At 48.9% G+C, this 21,033-nt stretch overlaps 1 pseudogene; it reads left to right on the forward strand.

The window, feature by feature from the left end:
- The first annotated feature begins 20,107 nt into the window (after positions 1 to 20,107).
- Positions 20,108 to 20,640, forward strand: LOC102880144 (annotated as a pseudogene).
- Positions 20,641 to 21,033: the final 393 nt, after the last annotated feature.

Raw genomic sequence — 21,033 nt, forward strand, 5'->3', positions numbered from 1 at the left:
GGGCAGGGACAGGGTGAAGTCTCTGGAATAAAGGAGGGAATGGAGTAGGGGACACAAGTGCCTGCCAAGGGGGTGCTCACTGAAGCTTAGAAGCAGAAGTTCTAGGATAATGATGAGAAAGTTCTACTTAACACGTTCCATAAGTTTGCCGTCTGTCATGTGATCCCAAGAGGTGGCACAGGGAAAACAGCAGCAGACTCGCTGCCTCTGGATGTGTCACCGTGTGCTCCCTGCAGAGCACCCGCTTCCCTGTGGCCAAGCCAACATGCTTCGGGCTCAAATGGCCCAGACCAGGGGCTGGCGACCGTTTCCTGTAAAAAATCAGATAGTAAATATTTTTGGTTTTGTGGACAGCTCTGTTGCTCAGACCCCTTATAGAAAATGGGCAGTATCTGCCCATGATCTCCGCATCCTCCTGTGTACTTTTAGTCATCTCTAGATTACTTACAATACCCAGGATGGTGCAAATACTGTGTCAGTAGTGGTTCTGCTGTTTTGTTCAGGGAATAACGATAAAAAAAAAAGTCTGTACGTCCTCAGCACAGACGTAACCATCCTAGTCCTGACTATGCCATGCACGTTAGCCACACAAAGCTCATTTTTTCTGAACATTTTTGATCTGTGGTGAGTTGAATACGTGGATACATGGAGGGCCACTGCACTCAGCTTTGCTGATGAAGTTCAAACACAGACGTAGCATATAAGGGGCATGGCTGGTTCTAATGAAGCCTTATTTACAAAAATAGGCAGACACTGGAATTTGACCAGCAAACAGTAACTTGCCAGCCCTTGTCTAGATCAAGTCATAGTCAGAGTGAATCACACAGTCCAGAGCTGGGAGGTACCTTGGTGATCACACCCTCATTTTGTAAAGCAAGAGAGTGACATCCAGAGACATCAGGTGAGCTCCCAGGGTCACACAGATGGAGACCCACGGCGGGCTGTCGGGGTTGTTTGATTGTTCCAGGGGAAGATTTTTAGATCCTCCGGAGGGGATATCACCAAGATTGGTAGTGAAGTTTGTCCCGAGGGTGAAGTGATCCAACTTTTCACTTCTGACTCTCAGAAATACATCCTAAGGCCAAAGATTGCCTTTTCTTAGAAAATGTTTCAGGTGTAAGAGGATTTGGAAATGTAGCTTACTTTAAGAAAACAAAGGCTACTTTTAAATTCCTGGAAATCAGAAAACAAGAAATGTCCTGCTCCATGTACCTTCCAACCCCCACCCCCAGTTCTGAGATGGGAGACTATGCCAGTGACATTGACCCTCAGAGCAGAATCTCTTGGTAGACTGGTCTGCAAATGGAGGCTGTACATCTATCTCCCTTAGGTTCACAGAGGTCCCCTGGTGGAGTCTGTTCCCTGAGGGTGTTCACCACTCATCACTGGGCAAGACTTTCCTGAAAACAACCTTGCTCTCCATGCTCTGTTGGCTAGAGCAAAAAACTGCTCGAGTTGGTTGACGCAAACAGCCCTATGGGAAAGATACCTATGTATGCATGTGTGCACACAGGTGTGCATGTGTCTTTGCATGTTCAAATGTGTGTTCATGCATGTGCATGTACGTGCATTCATGTGTGTTAGTGTGTGCAAGCACACACACGTGCATGCTTGTGTGCATGTGTCTTTGCATGCATTTGTGCATGTTTGAATGAGAATGCAAGTGTGCATGTGTGTGCATGTGTGTGCATTCATGTGCATACATGTGAGTGCATGTGTAGCTATAGGGGGAGGAAAGGAAGGAACCTAAACTGATAACTCTGGAATGTGTCATTGCCCAGAAAGTTCTAAGAACTATTATTACTTTTGTGACTTGTTTTATTTTTTCTGGGACTCATTGAGGGTACCTCAATGGAAATAAGAGCTCACTCCCTCAAGTAACTCTCTACAAGTCCAAAGGCTTGGTGAGAGACAGACAAGTTGCTCTCCCCGGGTTTGGCGTCTGGCCCTCTTGATGGCACTCCGGTTTTTCTGGGCCTCCTTGGCAGGCACAGTGTTATCACCCGTGAAATGTGCTCTTTGATGCCTTAGCAAGATGGCTGTAGATGACTAGATGGCGAAGGGGTGAAGGGGAGGACGTTGATTTGACCCCGAGAGAGCTCCATGCCTCAGGAAAGAGAAGGGACTTAGAAAGGGAGGCCATTAGCTGGAGTTTAGACTATGTAAGTAGCCCCCAATGTGGGGACACTGGAATCTGAGGACCCAGCTGTGTTCCAGCCACACCTGAGGAGTCCTAACAGAGACGCCTGCATCCAAGGGCTTCACAAACCTGCAGGAGAAAAGTCTCTGCAACGAATGACAAGGTTCTTGGTCCAAGAAGGGATATAGGCCAGACCTGTAAACAGGGTCTAGACTTGGAGCAGGTCCTCAGTCAGCGTCAGGTCCCCTTTTCATTGGCTGATTCTCCCCCTCACAGCCCTCCCACTGTGCCAGGGGTGGGGTGGGGAGGTCCCCTTCTCCGAGGAGCAGGTCCAGCTGCTAGTTCATCCCAGGTCCATCACCCCAGTTGGCATGGAACTGCCTTTGGAATGTTTTTAATACTTTCTTCTCTGATTATAATAATTTTGCTGATTATTTAATACTTTCTATTCAAATTTCAGAAAATTTGGAAAACATAGAAAAGTGGATAAAGAAAATCACCAGCGAACAGCACGCAGTGCTAAGCGCCACGTGGATCCGGGTGCACTTCTCCGACTGCGCATGTGGGCACCTGCGCACTTCACACCAGGGTTGTGTGGGCCCCAGGTTTGCACCCACCTCCTTCCTTCTGGACATAGAACATTTCTCACATCGTCACCAGACAGGCTTGGAAGACATGGTTTTAATGGTTGATGAATTTTTTGTATGGATGTTTTACAATGCTGCAACCGTGTCCGTACGTCCGGAAGTTTGTGTTGTGTCATAAATGACAGTACAGGAAGAGCTGTCCCAGGAAAATTTTGGCCACATTCCAATCACTTCTTCCAGGTAAATCCTAGCAACAGAAGTCATGGACCAAGGAGGGTGAAGCTTCTTCAGGGCCTCAATATTGGGGACTCTGAGTCCACTGGGACGCTGAGGCCTCGCGCTCTGGTCCCTGGGGTTCTTCCACTAACGCTTGTTCAGCTGACACCCACCACTTGCGTCTGAGTGGTAGTGATTCAATGCCCAGCCGTTCACGTCCAGTGCTGCCCACAGAAAACAGCCTCAGGTGTGTTTCCACACCATGCAGCCCAGCGGGTTCTACCTGGGCCCTGTCCCTGAGCAGAGGTCAGGGGGAGGCCACGGCCGCCAGGGCCTGGGCTGCCTGGCGCCATCCTGGTGCTCAGCGCACTTACCAGCGTCCTCAGGAGCACCTGGGGCCTTGGTTTAAAACAACTGTGGTGAAGAGTGCGGCTGACCCTCTGAGAAGGCCTCTCGAGTGACGCTGACAATTCCACCAGCAGGTGGGGGCCTCCTCGGGGGCCATGGGGCTCTGCGGGCCATGGACCTCCCGGCTGGGACCCTGCAGCCAGGCCCCTGCAGCCAGGCCCCGAGGCTTAGCGAGGCTCTGACTTGCTTTCCTCTCTTTATCTTCTTTTCCCATCGGACACAATGTAATCCCTTTGTGAAGCTGGCACTTAACTCGGTCTAGCAGGCAGGTCTGAGGCCCATTCAGACCCCTAACCCCAGCTCCAACCTGGTTCCTGAGGGGCTTTGTGCACAGATGAATGCCATCCTGGTTCCATTACATCTGTCCCCACAATAGCCACCCCTCAGTCACCACCAGTCTTAGGCACGTGTCCTGGAACCTGGTCCAGACAGGGAGGGGCTGGGCTTGCCCTTGTGGCCCCTCAAACTCTTCATTTCAGGGGACAGTCATGGCTTAGGAGGCCAGAACAAGGCCTTCGAAGTCACAGGGCCTAGGGCAGGGACCTTGGCTGTCCCAGGGTTAAAGTGACATTGCCGTTGGGCAAATGACATTCGGCCAGCCTTTCAGTCCACTTCTGTGTGTGGGGGGAGTGCCTGCACGAGCTTGGACAGGAAACTGGCGCAGAGGTGTGGGCACATGTGTTCAGTATCTTCTCTGTGTACAGGGAGACACTCCAAGGCCACAGGAAGGGGACATTGGCCAGGAGTTCAGGGGCCTGAGCTCCTGTCTGGACCTGTCACCAAGGGCTCTGCTCACAGGTCCCGAGCATGGAGACCACGACTTACTTTGCTCCAGGTCCTCGGGGACACATGCTCCCCTCATGGCACTTGCACAGCACTCTATACTGCTGCCGCCCACGTCCCAGAGTCTGGGCCACCCAGGCATCCTCCACCGGGGACTCGAAGTGGGGACGGGTGACTCTTATTTAATTCAGATCAGTCATACCAGTCCCATTCACGTCCCCCAAACAACTACATCTCTGTCTTTTCTATAATCATAATTTGCTGTTTTTAAGGAGATAAAGCAGAAAATACAAACACATGTTAAAAATAGCCGTCTGCCTTATACTTCATATTTGCAAAGTCTTCCACATAAGGAGATCATCACAGACTCAAGCAACTGGTGGCATGAAATATGGTCTTGGCTGTAGAACCCACGATAAGCCAGTGAGAAGAAACCCTGAGAGGAGTCAGGCCAGCGAGCAGCCCCCCAGACCCACCACCCACCCCGCATGGCCTGGCAATGATGACGAGGCACCTGCCTGCGGTCACAGCTTCATCACTTGTTTGGAAATTTCTCTTCTTACTCTTCTGAAGTTCTCCTTTATTTGTAAATTTCTTCTCTCACTTATGCATTTCTTAGAAAACCAATCCTAGAATCTCAGAGCTGGAATGAACTCTAACAGCCGTCACTTAGACCAATGGTTCTCAAAACGGAGTCCCTGGGTCAGGAGCATCAGCCCCACCAGAGACCTTTTTAGAGACACAGCCTAAGGCCCCACCCTGACCTCCTGGGTACGAGACATGTGCATGTGCTCATGTGTATACATTTGTGCATTTGTGTATGTGTTGTGTGTGTGTTTATGTGTGTTGTCAGAAATGATGGGCAGAAACTTGACTTCAGAGGCTGAGCTCCAGGTGGCGGGAGCTGCTCCCAGGAAGCGGTTCTCCCTGATTCCCAGGCCTCTTTGGACCTTCTCAGGTGGCAGGACCTGCTTTTAGTTAATGCCTGGGTTTGGAGGAGCAAGGGAAAATCTCTTCCAGGCTCTGGCTCTGCTCTCCCAGCAAACTGCTCTCCTTTCTGGTGCCTAGATGTCCTGATACCTGGCTCTCTGGGTGTCATATCTCCAATGAGGGTCACGGCCAGGTCTGAGAACAGGAAATGGCGGCTTGTGGGATGAGCTCAGAGACCACATTTTCCCAAAGAAGGGGAGAGTTTCAGTGACTTGCCGTTTGAAAAGTGCTGATGGGGGCCGGCATCTTGGGAATGTGCTCTGGAGGTTTCCCCCAGCCTCTCCTCCTCTTCCCCATTCCTGGGGCAGTGTGTTCCCAGGCGCAAAAGAGGAATCTGAGTCCATCGATTTCAGTGCTCTGAGCTCTCATTCAATAACCATAAGCTCTGTGTATGCAGCCACATGAGGCTGGTTCGGTGTGCGGTAGTTGATGTCATCTAACTTTTCCTCTGCTATTCTACGAGAGTCAGAGAGCTCAAGAAACCTCCCAGGGTCATATAGGTAGAAAGGATGAAACCAGGGTGCAGAAGCGGGGTTTCGGTTCTTACTCGGTGTTGTATTGCTGTGGCTGTAGGTGGCCAGGGTTCTGCCCCACAGCCGAGTGTGCCTGCTGGGTGGGCCCGGCCTTGCTTCTGGTGTCCTGAGCTCGGCTCTGTGCATGGGCCCATTGCTTGCTGTTTGGCCTGTTTGCCCACAGTTGTTACACTGACGCACGCGTCTCACAGGACCTGTGCAAGATCAAATCAAAGGAAGGTGATGAAATACACTTTCAATTCACCAGGCATTTGTTGAGCTCCAATCTTTCCTGGTACTAAATACAAGAGCAGGAGGTGACTCGTGTGCACGTGTGACCTCCAGGGACTATAGAACTGAGGGGACTAACAGTGTGAGCTTAGAACCCAAACCCCAGAAAGGACACCCTGAGGAGAGGTGGAAAAAGAAGTAATTCCAACCCTGGAGGTATTCGGAGGAGGTGGCCTGAGCCAAACTCTGAAGGCCTTTGGGAGAGCGTTGGAAGGATGGCAAGCTAAGAGAATAACGAGCACAGAGAGAAGCAGGGTGTGGGTGAGTGGCTGGCGTGTGCGGCATGGCGAAGCTCCTTCAGCCTGGGGCTGAATGGACAAAATCTCTGAAGGAGTGAGAGCTGTGAGGAAGACTCCGACACACATCCTCTAAGCGGTGAGATGCTCCCGCTGACTTTGAACAGGCAAAGGACATGACACCTGCTATTTAAGGCTGCACTAGCGTGACGGGGACAACGCGGATGGACAACATTGTGATGATCAGGCAGGAAGTGAGGAGGGCCATCTTGGGGAGACAAAGAGGACACGAGGGTACTGGGGATATTATGAAAGGACAAAGCACAAAGCTGGCCAGAGAGGAGAAGGGGAGGCTTTCTCTGACTGCACGTGGTCCCTGCCACCCCAGCTGCTCTCCCAGCCCCCCACGCCTGGGAAGGAGTGGGAGGGGAGACGAGAATGCTTCTCTCTAGTTGCTGCCTTGGAACTTCGTCCAGAGCCAGGGACCCTCCTTCCCTTGCTTTACTGTCACAGTAGTAACTCCAGTAATTATAGGGGCAATGATAAGACTCTGGATGGAGTGAGAGCCTTTCTCTCAAGGGTGTTAATGTGGTGGGGAGGGGCTACCCCAGTTGGAGCTATGATTAGTTCCAACTTGGTGATATGTGCTAGAGGACTAAACTGGGAGGAACGTGCTTCCCGGCCTGCTCCCCAGCAAGGACACCTCACCCTGCTGAGGGCAGCTGTGCCCCAGCCGCTGGTGCTGGGACAGACGGCGGGCGCAGAGCTTTGTCTCTTCCGGACCTCAGGCAAGCCTCCCCTGGAGTCCACATGCACAACGACCCTCCAGCCGACTCAGGCCTCTTACTGTTTGGCCACACGGCTGGCCTTTCATAACGATAAACAATATATCACAGCGTTTTACGAACTGCAAATCCTGCTTAAATTCATGAGCTCATTTAATCCTCACACCCACAGAAGCCAGTATTGTTATCCTTCCTACTTTGCAAATTATTCGTTTGCGCAACAGACATTTATGGAGCACCAATCACTTGCTGAGACCAGACGCTTAGAGACTGACAGAGACCCAAGCAGGAGTCGCACTCGGGTCTTCTGTCCCCAACCATTTCCTCTTCCGCCTTCTCCACGCCACTATCTTAGTTTTTAACTGCATGAACTACCACGTTTTAGCACTTTATTTCTGCATGTTTTGTGTATTCGTTTTGTCTTCCCAAACTTATGGGGAGAATTATAAAAAATAGGGGACTTTATGATTGTAGATGATGATGATGATGATGATGATTGAAGCTTATTTGGGGCAAGGAGTGTGGCAGTTTGTTTTATGTCCCCAATTACGCTTAGTAGCATGGTTAAGCACATGACCAATAAATACCAGCAAAAATGAGGCCCCATCACTCAGCGTGAGCTCACACCCTCTCAGAATGCAAGTCTCTATCCTTATCTCTGATCGTCTCTGAGCATTTTATTTCTGGAACACTTAGAATCTTTCCTTTTAAATTATCTTGCAGGCAGATTTTAAACGATGTGAAATATCTCGGAAGGATGTCACTGTTCCCGTTGTAAAAACAGGATTGCTAAGACTGAGTATGGAGTTTTTCAAGTCCTACAGCCCCTGCCAGAGGTCTGACGGCTGGTCTTCACGGACACGAAGGATGAAGAGCCGGAGGGGCCTGATGGGGACGGCTCTCCATGTTCCCTGTGCTCTCGTAGTGAGGGAGGACCTTTGGTGGACCTGACGCCTGCTGCCACCATGTGGTGGGATTTCAAGTTCTCTGGTTCCCCACTGTCACCTCCACAGGGACGGCACCCACTCGGCGAATGAACAGGTGCCCAGCATCAGTCCCTCAGGCGCTCACCGTGGGGGGTTTGAACTGCCGCCTTCTTGGGGCTCACATTCTGACATGTATCTGTGGGAGGAGATGGGCAATAGACAAGTAAACACTGAGCATGCACTTGGCACTCTTCCTGTCACTCTCGAGGGCTTCCTGTCACTCGCATGGGCTTCCTGTCACTTACGGGGCTGCCTGTCACTCTTCTGAGTTGTCACAGGAGTAGAGAAAATTGCAGAGCCCTGGTGTTGATAAGAAAAGGCTGGGCTGCTTCTGGTCTGGACCTTGAAAGTGGCACACACAACTACAGGATTGAACTCGTTATAATGGAGGAAAAAGGCACAAAAGAGGCCCAGACTGGTAGGGAGCCTGAGCCTAGGCCTGGGGACTGGTGCTCCTGCACTCTGGGCACTGGTTGTACTCGGGACACCCTGTGGGCTCTAGGCTCTGTGGCTGAATTGTCAGCGCACCCATCCCAGAGATGCTAAAGCTAAGATGGAGTGCATAGGTTCTGATAGCAGGAAGTTTAGGGGTGTGACTCCAAACTTGGCTTCATCCCACACCAGTAATGGTGGCCAAGGGAACACAAGGCTCTGTTGGTCGGTCTGAGCCTGGTCCCAGCCTGGGAGCGGTGGGCGGAGTCAGCACCATCAGCAGGAGAGCAGGGCTGGGAGTTGGGAGAGAACGATCTACTAGGAGAAAACCCTCTGATGCTGTCATGTCCAAAGCAGGGGTCATAGAGTTCTGAGTGACCCCGACCAGCCACGTCCTCTTCAGCTGTCACGTAAGATGGCAGAAGGACATAGAGTTTATAAATGCCTTGTCCCAGTAGTCACACTGGGTCACCGTGGCCTGGGTGTGAGGGCGTAGAGAGGCGTGGAACCTCACGTTGGTGGAGGGCGGTAGATGACACTTGCCACTGAGCATGAGAGACCCGGTGACTCGCCAGCTGTGTGCTGGAGACGGATCACTCTTGTTCACTTCCCCTGCCCCAGCTTCCCCGCCGAATGGAGTAATTCCTTGGGGACAGGTACACCCATCCACAAAGTGACAAAGACATCCCCTCCCCCCGGTGTGGTCAGTGCTTCGCAGGCACGTGCTGTGTAAGTGGAGCTACTGTCTGGTACAGGGACATGACGCAAGCATGGTGCTGGCACCAGACTGAGAATCCAGGGCCTGGACTGCACAGTGTTGGGGTGCTTGGCAGAGCATATGAGAGGGGAAGCCAGGCTCAGGTCAACACCAGCAACTAGAAGCACCAGGTCGAAAGAGCGTCCTCAAGGTCATGAGCAAGGGATAGCTGATGGAGGTGGGATTCTGGGCTCTGGCTGGGTAGGCTTGAGGTTAAGCCAGAAGACCACTGATAAGCAGTGAGCACTCAAGCATCGCTACTGACAAATTTCTTATTACAGGAATCTCTCTGAGGTGCTCCTGGTCCTGGCCGAATTGGAAAGAAAATATCTAAATTTCTCCTGCTGATATCTATGAATCCAGAACTATGATCAGAGATAACAACAACAACAAAAAAAAAAAAAAAAAAAGAGAAAGAAAAAAAAATTAACATTGTGAGATTTCAAGTTGGACCTTGCAGTATCTTAAAGAAGCAGCTGGATTCCTCGGCCCAGGTTTTCAAGCTAAATATAATAAATAGAGAAAAAAAGAAAAAGACAGGAAGGAAGAGAAGGAGGAAGGGAGGGAGGAAGGAAGGAAAGTAGGTAGGAAGGAAGGAAGAAGAGCAGGTGGGCATCTAAGGAGACCTCCTCCCCACTCATCCCGCTTCCTCACCTGCCCCCTGCCCTGGGGAAGGAAGAAAGACTGGGAGGAGCACTGTCTGTCCAAGGCCACAAGCAGCTCAGGGCCTCGGGGCTCTGCCTCTGCTACTAATGGGCTCACAGTACGTGAAGTTAAAACCTCAGACACAAACTGGAAGCCATCCACAGGGAATAAAGGTAACAGGGAACAGACTTACAGGATCAGGGAAGGAGACCAAGCAGGACGCAGGTGACTTAATTTTCATCATTCTGACAGCAGCGCCACTTAACCAGATTGACAGCCTTGAAAGTCTGTCGGGGAGAAATGACCCCCAAGTTGTAAGAACTCTTAAAGAAAATAAAAATGGAAAGAAAAACAAAACCATTTTGTTTTGAAAAAAGGAAAAAAAAAAAGAAAACAAATCCAATACCTGTTTCAAAATAATCAGGTTTATGAAAACACTGTTCTTGCCAATGTGTCACATACGGGAAAGGAAGTCCCAAAGAGCAGAGCCACCGTGCTGGGCTCCAGATGGGAATGCTGTCTTCAAGCCTGTCTTGCCCCACTGTTCACCCAGTGGAAGCCTGTGGCCATCCTCTCCCACTGTTGATTCTGCCACTCGTGCCAGCCCTGCCTGTCCTGCCGTCTCACAGATGTGTCTCCTAAGTGCACTGTGATAGCCTGGCCCCAAAGCCTGGCTGGTTGCAGGTGACACCAGACCTAGGAGCTGGCCCCACATCCAGAGCCCTAATCTACATGGCCTCTGCGGGCCTGGCAATGGTCTCTTCACAGATGCCTATGTGAGACTGTGCTGTGCCCGAGGGTGGGATCAGGGTCCAGCCCTGCAATTCAAGGTGGTCGGAGTTCTGGGATGCTGGGCCTTGTCTATATGACATGGGTGAAGAGGCACTTTCTCGTATCACACCTCAGTGAGGGTCTCATCCTGGGGTCTGGGGAATGTCCCCTTACCCTGTCAAGAGTCTCCCCTGAGAATCCCTGCAGGCAGAAGCCGGGGCCACCACTCAACATTGGTTTGCTTGTCTGTTCGTCGCAGGCACAGCCACAGCACAATACAAAGTTCCAGCATGAAAAATACACAGACAACAAGGAAGTGCACGCGTCCTAACTCCATGGTCACAAACGAAGGGAACGAGGCACAGCTCAGCTCTCTGGAGGTGATGCCCTTACCAGAGATAAACCCAGCAACCCTCAGGGTGCAGGAGAAGAAGCAGTGATCGGACAATGTGCAGGTGGATCCAGACTTCAAAAGAAAGATAAAGTCCTCCATGGAACACCTAACCAAGTAATTAAAATCATTAGAAAATCAACAAATCAGTCATCTCTTGCGAAAAAACTAATTTTAACAGTGGAAAAAAATCAGAAAAAAAAAAAATGAAACTGAAAGTAATAGTAACCCGAGAATAGAAACCAAAATTTGATGCTTTATTTAAAAGTATGACTAAAATAGTCTGGCTTGACCAACCAACAAAAAAGAGAAGGAGTATTATGAGAATATTAACTTGTTTTAAAAAGCAATTATCATTATTTAAAAATGCAGATATCATGATGGAAAATTCATATTTCTCCACAATGTTATCTATCAACTCATGGGGCTGTAACAGCTGCGAACTATTGCACAGATTAAATTGTACTAGTCAAGAATCCGAACTGTCACTAAGTCCAGCCCTTAAGTCATAAGGTAGACCTAGCCTGTCCAGCCAGGAGGTCCCAGGAGCGGGTGAGACCAGAGCCAGAGGGGCCACTGCAGCCACTGTCGCCACCCTGTCGATGCCTGACTGTGACGGCCCGGCACGTGGTGATGTGTTGGCTGCATCCCCATGGCACTCCTCCCTGGGTCCTTGAGGAGCCTCTCCTCGAGGTATCCCCTACTCTCACCCAACTTCCCCCAAATCTGGAGGGTCCCATTGCCTCCTCTGTCCCTAAGCTGTGCCCAGACTGATTTCTTTGTCCAACCACTTCGGATCCCCTGTCATTGTCCTTGTCCCTGCTCCCAGATGCCTGGTGGCTGCAGCAGCTTCCCTTCCCTCACATCGACCACTCCCACCCAAGACCCCGGCATTTCCAAGCCTTCCCCTGAGGGTGTCCGTGGTCTTCATGGGTGCTCACCCACTGGTGTCTGGCTCCCCTGTCCCTTTTGCACAAGCAGATTGCCCCCAACTTTGAAAACACACTTAGCCTGTTTACTGACCCTGTGATGGGCGTGGCTCGCCCTCCTGAGGTAGACACGACGGCTCCGTTTTCTTCTTTGCTCAGATATGAGAACAAAAGGAAACCATCATACAAAGCTCGCTGTCCAGTGCAAAGTGTGGTTATAGCATACATGGTCCCTGCTTTCCAGGGGCTCAGTCTTGAACAAAATGTAAAACGTGCATTTAATACGACTGTCACGAGGGTCACTCAGATGAGTTGCCCAGATCACAAGATCTTTGGGAGTTCTGAGGAAGATGCTGACCAGGGGAATCAAAGACCTAACGAGGAGGGAGCAGTCCAGGTGCGTCTGAGAAAGCTTTTAGAATACTTTTTAAAATTCGTAGTATTTAAAGGAAATTGTAAACAGGATTCCAGACAAATGCATAGTTAGGAAACAGCTCAGATAGCAAAGAATATAATAACTCTCCACAGTATATTCTTTAAAAGTGGCATTTTCCAGTAAGTTTTAAAAAATAATGTTTGTATGAGGGTTTTTAATACTGTGATAAAAGATGCTAGAGGAGATATCATACAACTAATGCCACCTGAGCCGTAGGGTCCAGGCGGGGGACAGCGCCCCAGCACCAATCCATGCTGCAGGCTTTGCCTTCTGGCATGGAGTGTCCTGAGTCACTTTTCTGATGTCAGATCCTTGTGCTTGTCTTTAACATGGTTTTCTGTCCTCCTCGATAAAAATTTTAAAGATATTTAACCCTAGAATTACCCGTTTCCTGACAACATCTAACTCACAATAAAGTTTCGTTTCCTGAAACCCTCCTCCAGATCCCCTAATACAGCCCAAATTCTGTACATATTTCTAATACATGTTTAGTGAGACACCACACAGTTCCCGATGCCCGCAGTAGTGTGTTGTTCTCTCACCTGATAAGGGACAAGCACGCCCCTCTGCTGACTCTCAGAGCTCCCCTTCCCATCCCCCACCTCTCACTCTTCTGATTCTGTCTGGAAGCCATTTCTTTGGCGCAGCCTTCCCTACTTGCACCACCAAGAGATACCCCTTCATGTGCTGCCAGCCGCCCTGTTTACTGCCATCGAAGCATAGGACACCGGTGGTAAGAGTCTACTCTCAGCTCATTGCTAAATCTCAGGGCCTCGAACCCCAAAAGAGGGGGCGCCTCTGGAGTTTGGGGAAGGGAACCTCTGGAGGACATAGAAGGTTCCTGGGAGCTGTCCTCAAACTTGGGAACGTGGATCATGAGCTGCGTGTCAGAGGTGGAACTAAATTGACAGGTAGGACTTCCTGGGTGCAGCAGATTTTGGCTTCACATCAGGAATGTTATTATGAGCAGAACTATAACCAAACGCACACTGAGTGATGTCCAGGAGGAAGAGGTCTTTCATCACAGGTGTCTTTAAGGCAGAGCCAAGAAACGGATGGTGCCGAGAGTGCGCTGAGTGTTTACTGATGCCAGAAATACAGGTGCGGTGGAGCTAAACCCACTGGAAAGTACATGGAGGGTTTTCTTTTTCCTTTTTCCAATTTTCTTTTAAAATACAAAGTAATACCAGTCCATACTGGAGAATTTGAGAAGCATATAACATTAAAAAGAGAAAAATAACCAAAACTAAGAATCCTATCAACAAGGATAAACTCTCTAAAATTTTGGTTCATTTCTTTCTTATCGTTCTTCATATGTGTAAGTCAAGATTGAAATACAACACAAATTTTAAAGTTATCTTGATTTTTTCACCCAACAATATGTAAGTCTCTCATGTCATAAGACATAAGTTACTATTTACTTACTATTATCATTTTAGTGACTATTATTATTTAAAAGAACTATATGTCCACCCCTCCCCCATTCTATTTTAGGATCCTTGGCTAGTATCTAATTTTTCCCTAATATAAATAATGTCACGATGAACAGAATGTGTGGATTTCCAATAATTTTAAAATAAATTGCATATAAGTAACCTTTCATATTGCTGTCACAATTAGCCAATACAAGATTTAGAGAGGTTATTTTTATTTCAAAAATTCCTTTTTAAATATGTTATATAAAGTTTTGTTGTGGCAGCCTGACCCTGCCTGGCCATTTCCTGCTCGAACAAGTTCGTTCCTGACTGCTGTCCCTCAGCCGCCTTCCCAGGACTCTTCATCTGACATCAGTTTTTTCATAGCTTGCCAACCAATCTATGTTCTCCTTCCTTATATCTGTAGCTGTGTAAGAATGCAGAACTATGAGATTGTATAAAACTGCCTACTATGTTACAATAGGGGCTCAGCCTTTGGATAAGAATCCTCTGAGCAGATGCTGGCATCAGTAAACGCTGCTTCCTGCGTTCCTTAACAGTCGCATATCTCCCTCTCCTGGCCAAAATGGTAAATGCAGCGTTTCCCATCCCAGAGCTAACGTAGTCTGCTTTACAGACTTGGAAAGGAGGCCCTGGGCTGGATCTCGGGGAGCAAGTGGTTCGGTCGCCTGGTAACGAAGGGTGAGCCGGGATTGTTGGCGTAAAGCGGCCGGCGGAGGCTGTGCTGGTGGAGAGGACAGGCCTCGGAGCCTGGTCCCCGACGCCCTAGGGCGCCTGCCGGCGGCCCAGCTCCGACGCGTTTTTGGCGTTGGGCCTCTTCCAGCGCCCTCGGGGACTGGCGCATGTGACCTGGGGGCACCAGGAGTCCCGCCTCACTGACCGGGGAGCATTGTGCGGCCACGCTGCGACCACAAACACGGGTCATGCCTGGTCCTGGCCACACCCTGCCCCCATGACAACGCGACTTGGGCAATCTGATACTTTGCTGGGACTGTCGCACTCACGACTCAGTGCTTTGGCCACAGTCTTGAATCTCTTTTTTGCGGAGCATGTCCCCGAGCGTCACACCCCACTCATGAGGAAGCCTGGGCAAGGCTGTCCAGGCTGCAGAGGGGGCTTCTCGCAGGCAAGGTCTGCTGGCGAGGGGCGCGTTCATTCCTCAGGCCTTTAAACTCGTGCCACCTCTGACAGGACCGCCATTTCAGACCAGAGTCTTACCACAGTGACCTCATCCCTAACAAAGACTATTTCCACCTGACACTATCGGATCATCATGGAGCCTTCCACCAGGCCACGTGTGTCCTGGGAATGACCAGGCGGAGGTTAATCTTGGAGGATTAACTCACAGGTCCTTTGTCAGGTCACAAGCACATTCCAGAGCCAGCCAAGTTTTCACATATGTTAGCTCTCCGGACAAAGGAGAATGAGAAGGGGACTGAAGAGAGACTCCAGGTACACCAGCGTTTAAAGAGAGGACAGAGAGAATGTACTCAGCAAAAGATCTAGAGAAGGAGCAGTGGGAGAGGCGGAAGGAGAGGTCAGAGATAACCCACTCACCAAAGCAAAAAGGAGAGTTTTAAGCAGGGAGTGTACACAGAGCCTCACCTGCAGGAGGAGCCAGTGAGAGAAGAGCTAAGGCACTGCCGCTGGCTGCTGTGTGGCCACTGAGGATTTAGCCGCGACGAATTTTAGTTTCAGCGAAGTGAGGAAGGGACAGGTTGTCTGAGGAAGGGACAGGTTGTTGTGGGTTGAGCAGTGGAGATGGCGAGGAAATCAGCAACTCTTTCTAAGCGACCATCTTGACTTGAGAGAAAGAAGAGGGTGGTAGCCAGAGAGAATTGCAAGTCACAGGAAGGGGCTCATCTCTGAGCACATTTATGGGCTTAGGGAGGGTCAGCAAAGGGAGGCTGAACATGCCGCAGGAGGGGGACAAGGTACAGAGCAGATCTGTAGGGGGAAAGGGGAGGGATGGCTTGTTCCGAGGCTGAAGGACGGTTGGGCCACTTCCTCCTTCCCTGGAATCTTCCACACTGTTCTTCCTCACACAGGACCCAGAGTCGCAGGACGCAGGAAGTTCATCTGAGCCTGCAAGTCTGTGCTGACAGCCCATTGTCCCCTCTTCAGCTTCTGATCAGGTCTGAATCGCCTGGGTAGACTAAATAAATCATTATTATTATTTTTAAATTAAGTTTATTGGGGTAACATTGGTTAATATAATTATATAATTTTCAGGTGTATATTATAATTTAACATTTGTATATTCTATTGTGTATTCACCACTCAAAGTCCAATTTCCTTCAGTTACCATATATTTGATCCCCTTTACCCACTTTGCCTTCCCCCTACCCCTCTATCTTTGATCCCTTTTACCCCATCTACCTCCCTCCTCCTCTCCCACCCCCTATCTTCTGGTAACTGCTAGTCTATAGTCCATGTCCATGGCGTGTTTGTTTGTCCTGTTCCTTTGTTGCTATTAGGTTTATATCCCACATATAAGTGATATCATGTGACTTTCAACTTTTTCTGTCTGGCTTATTTCGCTTAGCATGATTATCTCAAGATCCATCCTGTTGTTGCAAATGGCTGTATTTCATCTCTTCTTATGGCTGAGTAATATTCCATTGTATATATGTACCACAGCTTCTTTAGCCAATCATCTATTGTAGGACACTTCAGTTGCTTCCATGTCCTGGCTACTGTGAATAATGGTGCTATGAACATTGGTGTGTAAATATCTTTATGGATATGATTTTTTAAGTCTTTGGGGGCAAAAAAACAAACAATCTAATAAAAAAATGGGCAGAGGATCTGAACAGACACTTCTCCCCAGAGGACATACAAATGGCCAATAAACATATGAAAAGATGCTCAGCATTGCTAGCTATTAGAGAAATGCAAATCAAAACCACAATGAGATACCATCTCACACCTGTTAGAATGGCTGTAATCAACAGGACAAGTAATAACAAATGCTGGAGAGGATGTGGAGAAAAAGAAACCCTCATACGCTGCTGGTGGGACTGCAAAATGGTACAGCCACTATGGAAAACAGTATGGAGATTCCTCAAAAAACTAAGAATTGATCTACCATATGATCCAGCAATCCCTCTACTGGGCATTTACCCCAAAGACTTAATAAATCATTCTTTAATTAGGTTGTTTTAGTTCTCAGTTTGTTTCCTCAATTCTGAAATTGCCCTTTTCTCCCAATTCTATTATTTCATCTCAGATTTGGGGGGTCTCATTTTAGAGTTGAGTTTTATTGAGTACTTTCATGGAGGAACTTGCTTGTGAGGATATCATTCTTCTTTTTTTTGGTTGCGCGTTCTTCCAGATGGGTTCAGTTGTGTTTCATAAGCACCCTCCTTTCCTTTCCTATGTTTTCATAGGCACTATTTTGCACTGGAAAAACTAGGGTAGCTCTTTCTAATGACTCTCGCGGCTCTGATGGAGCAAATCTCTTGAATCCATTTCTATTACATCTGGAATGTTCTCACCTTCTTTTCTGAGTTAGGATTTGAAGTCTGACTTCTCACTTCTGGTCAGGTTTCTGCTGCTGGATGGCAGGGTGGCCTGGAAGCGTTCCCACACATTGTGTCCAGCCTTGATCTGGGGAACCAAGAGTCACTTTCCCTGTCTGTCATCACCTGGATTCATGCAGCCAACGTGGGTGCGAGAACCACTCCAATGGAAGGCTGCTCCTGGGGTTCAGATTTTTCCCTTGTAACACTGTGGACCTGGGGGTCCTCACATCCACTGGGGAGGTGCCTCTAACAGCTTTCTACCAGTACCACTAATTCTCCTCTCGACACCTATGTTTGGCCCCTTAGAGAAGAATCAGATCTTGTCAGCAGTTAAGCAGCGAAGACAGACTTTGTTTAGGAAAAGGGGGAAAGAGGAGAAGAGACTTCAGTGAAGAATCAGGCTCAGTTCTGAAAACAGCCTGAGCGAGTGAGGATTTATGGCCAAGGAGCAGGGTGGAGGTTGGTGGGTGGACAGTTACCAAAAGGGAATATAAAGGGTGGGAGTGGTTCCTGGTTAAACTGACCTCACAGCCAGAGTGACTGGACATCATCTAAGGGACGGTGGAGGACGAGGGACCCATCAGATGACAAGGGTGATCGGATAGAGTAGACTCTTGCTAAACTGATTAAGCAGGATTCTTGCTAAAACTGGACAATGTGAAAACAAACATGGAAGCTAAAAGTCACGGGCTGGTTGAAAAGCACAGAGTTTGGTCAAGGAAGAATCTTCGTCCGTTCGTTTGCTCCATCTCCCATCAGGTACACTGGGGTAAGTGTTGGGGAGACATGGAGGGGAACCTTCGTGGAGCTAGTATGAACCTCTCTGATTCTCTATTGGAGAATCCTATCTTATTTATTTTCTACTTTGTCCTAAGGAGGTGAAACTTTCATTTATTGCTGACGATAATTAACTGGGTGTTTATGTTCTGTCTTACACCTCTCCTTTCTTCAGAATTTAAAGACCCTGAAATGGCTTACATTGTTTTTCAGATCTATACTTTTTCTACTGATATTTTTCTGTTAGCTTCTGACACGATGTGTTTTGCATCAGCCCACAAGTCAAACATGGCTGTTTTTCCTTTAAGAGCCTCTGTGCTTCCTATGTTCGTTAGGAAGGTCCCCTCTACTTTTTGTCTTACGGGTTAGAAAAGGCAAAGTCATGATCCCCACCAGCTGCCAGTCACCAAGTCAGTGACCTGCACGTTACTCGTAACCACAACGATGTAGCAAGGACACTGCAGCCCTCCCCAGAACGGGCCCAGCTACAGGGCCTTCTGCGGGCTGCCTGAGTCCTGTCCTTGCACCATCCCCGTCTTGAGGTTTTCCTCTAGAGGACACCCTCAGTGCCCATTTCCCTGAGTGTAGCCAGACAGAGAATGGCATGGTGTGTTCTACTCATCAGTAGACCCCGACCAGTTTTCCTGCACTTTCTCTCTTCGGTCCACGTGACAACTTCTGCAGCGCTGGGAGGCCATCACACACACAGCTCCCAGCCTATTATTTATCGATCAGTCTGAGCACCTGCTACAACTGCCCCTCCACTCACTGGGGAGTAAGAAAGAGGGGGCCAAACTGCCCCTTGTTGGGCTTCAGACAGAGAAGAAGTCCAGCTTTACCTACTGCTATCAGTAACACGAGTGGACACGGGTGCCAGAAAGTGAGGATGGGCACAGTAACTCCCAGTCCAGTCAGATAAGGAGACCTGAGCTTCCCTTTCTTGTCCACAGCTCTAAACTTCCTCAGCAGGTGCCAGCTTTCCCCCTCATCCTACTTTGAGCATAAAGGGCAATGGCCTCTTTCCTCTCCTTCCACTTTCCCCCTCTTGGGCTCCATTCATTCTCTTTTTCCTCTTTCTCTTTGTTTTCCTGTTGGGCAGAGAGAGGGAAACAGATTCCTACAGTTTACTCAGTCAGGTATCTCGCCAGGACAAGTGTTCTTCGAGTTCAGCTGTCCAGGGCTCAGTGGGCCAGGAAATGAGCAGGAAGGAAGGAGAGCAGTTTGCTGTTTCTATTTATCACTCTGCATCACCCAGCTACATTAGGGCCCCAGGAAAACATGTTGCCTTTGCTCCTGAACTTCCTCAAAGTTCTCTCCTTGTGCAGAGCCTTTACCGGGTGATTCCGGCTGATGCGCTCTCTCCCACAGGACTACATAAACTCTGTCCTTACCTGTTAGCCAAGGGACTGCTTGATCAGCATTCTGTGTTTCTCCTTTGGGTTCTGTAGCATGCTGTGGGTGGTTTCTCCGTTGTGATCCACACCTCTTTCCAGGTGAGATGGAAAGGCGTTTACCTCTCCACTGGTGTGGGGGACACATCTTGCTTGGAATTGAATTTTAGAAATATAGATGTGATGTGCCCAACCAGGAAGTGCCCCTCACCTTAGCCCTGCCCACTCCAGCAGTAACAAGAGAAATATCAACCCCAGATGTTACATACTTTACAATTCGACTTATATGCCACTTTTGAAATGGGAAATTTATTATAGAGATGAAGCACAGATAACAGATTAATGGTTGCCAATGTTTAAGGTAAGAATGGAACCCGAAGGGAAGTGATTTTCAATATAAAAAGGCAGCCCGAGGGAAGCGCGCGATGATGGAAATGTGTTTCTAGGCCAATATCTTGGTCTGACTCTAACCCCATTTGTATTGGGGGGAACCTGGGCGAAGGGCACATGGGATCACTGTGTTATTTCTTACAGCAGCATGTAAATGTGAAATTATTTTGAAATGAAAAGTTTAATTGGCGAGCTCTGCTGAGAAGTTGGAGTTTGAGCTGCAGCTGCAACCGCAGCTGCCCGTGGTCCCTGGCCAGTCAGCAGCAGGGCGAGTGGCTGGGTTTGCAGTGGCCCATGAGCTGGAGGCAGTGCTGCCGAGGTTCCCGAAGCAGCCGTGCTGTGCCCCTAGACTGGCCCTCTCCTGGCCTCAGGCCCCCTGTCGCCGAGCCGCTGCTGTCCCAGATGCAGAGTCTGCTGCTGGCCGGAGAGCATCCCGCCCCAGCCAGCAGTGAGTGGTGTCTCCCAACTCTGGAGCAAACTTTTCAGAACAGAAAAGCAAAATGTAGTCATTATCAGAGGTGGCGATGTTCAGAATTTGTTTTTAATTGGCGTGAAGCTCTCACTTCGGAAAGTCGGCCTCACTCAGCACTCATAGCACCTGGTTCCCCAGATTCCTCCTGGATGAAGGGTCAGCCCACCTTTACTCTCAGACAAATCAGAACAGTACATGAGCATCTCTTAAGCCTAGGGAGATAAAATTCGGAAGAGGCATGAGCACATCCTCAATACCAAACTAGCAGAACAATGTGAATCTTTTGTAAAATTCACACATGATCAGATTATGCGACAATATGGGTGGGACAAGGCCCACCAGCTACGTGTCCTGAAGCTTTCTCGCATATCTGGGTACCAGGTTTGATCTCAGAGATGAGTGCTGTACACTTTTTGCAACTGCTTTGATACCACATTTCAACTCTGACTTTGCATCCTGAGAACACTTAAACATTTCTACGGGTCTATTTTGTACAACTTGAATGACCTTAAAACTTTCTGTATGCCACAAGCATATCTTTCTTTTCTGCTCATCCAATAAACAGCTGTGCCCTACTGTGAGAGATTTTCCAAACAATTCCTGGAGCAGTAGTTTAGCAAAATAGGCCCTCGGCAGCACTCGGCAAGTAGTGTTTCCCCAAGCACAGTTCTGTAAGAAGTGTGAGTGTATGTGTATATGTGCATTTTAAGGTATTATTTGTATGGTGCAAGTTTTTTCTATCTTGGGG

Source organism: Pteropus alecto, unplaced genomic scaffold (assembly GCF_000325575.1).
Source record: "Pteropus alecto unplaced genomic scaffold, ASM32557v1 scaffold223, whole genome shotgun sequence".
NCBI classification, from domain to species: domain Eukaryota; kingdom Metazoa; phylum Chordata; class Mammalia; order Chiroptera; family Pteropodidae; genus Pteropus; species Pteropus alecto.